The sequence below is a fragment of the Trachymyrmex cornetzi genome, unplaced genomic scaffold (assembly GCF_001594075.2).
Source record: "Trachymyrmex cornetzi isolate Tcor2-1 unplaced genomic scaffold, Tcor1.1 scaffold480, whole genome shotgun sequence".
NCBI classification, from domain to species: domain Eukaryota; kingdom Metazoa; phylum Arthropoda; class Insecta; order Hymenoptera; family Formicidae; genus Trachymyrmex; species Trachymyrmex cornetzi.
The window spans coordinates 25,190-26,624 of NW_017299619.1; positions in this window are offsets into that span (position 1 = coordinate 25,190).

Consider the following 1,435-nt stretch of genomic DNA (forward strand, 5'->3'; position numbering starts at 1 on the left):
TACCAATTTCGTTAAAGTTTTTTGTAAAGCTTATACTACTCTCACCATGATGGTTTGCAATATTAAAAATCTTTATTTTTCATCGCATATATGAGAACACAATCAATACTATGAATTAAATGTCTATAACGGTCGAAGCTGGATTCTTAATGCTTAAAAATCAGTGCGAATTATATATATATATAGAATATATTATATATAATTGTATATATATATTCTATATAAATGTGCATGCATATAAATACCATATTCATAGTCATTCAAACTGCGCATCGATTTTCCTTATAAACACAATTAAACTACTGTATTAATATCACGAATAAAATTAAATTAACAAGAAATTTTTAATAACTTAATGCTCAATTAGACATCGTATATTAGAAAGATTTAAATGTGCTGAAAAACTTTAAATAAATTTATAATAAATTTGTCTGATATAATAGTTTTAGAAGGAGAAGAAAATAATTCCAGAAAGTCTTTAATAAAAATAGTCAACTAATTTTTATTTAATTTGTAAAATAAATTTAATAAATGATTTGAAACGTATAATAATACAACTGTGAGAATATATTATACTAAAGAAATTAATTACCACCCAGATTTTAAAAAGATTTTGAATCTAATGCTTTCAAATTATACCTCTCATATCAATCCGCATTTATAAATCTCTGTTCTATTTAATAAAACGCATCAATAATGCAACAGTGCAAACATTGCATGCAAGAAGGAAAAATCATATTTGGACTTGTAAAATAAACTTTAATTTGAACACTTGTGTACGTAGAAACACAACGACTAAATTACGAATGGATCGATGCTATTAGCTGTTAGGCGAAATCAAACCCTGTATCAATGTTTATCATTATATTAACAAAGATTTACATGACGCGCTACGACCTTCCGTGAACATTTCTTCATCGCACAGACGTGTTGTATTTAGTATTATACGATCTGAGGTACCGTGCGGACACATGGTTTAAGAACTTGTGACAAAATTGAAATGGCTAAAGCCCATTCAACTCTTGGTGAAAAAATCGACGAAAACCAAATTGACGAAGATGGTCGAAGCAACTTGTCGGGGCAACATTTTACAGAAGAGGAAAAATATTCTCTTAAATGTAAGATTTGTAATCAAGTGATTTACGGAGCGTATAAGGATTACAATTTAAAAAATTATCTGCTAGAAAAATATCCATTAGTAAAAAAGCAATTAGAAAATACAGTGCCTAATATATGACCATTGCGACATGTCCAATTAGTAAAAACCTAAGGATGAAATGCAGACTTTGCTGTGTTCTTTTCGACTTGTTTAACACTAGAAGGATTGAGATAGCCAATTTGACTTCTCGGGAAATACGAATTGTTATAACATTTTTCAACTTCGTTTTCATGTGATAACCTTTTGTCACCTTTCATCACTTTCCATATTCCTAAT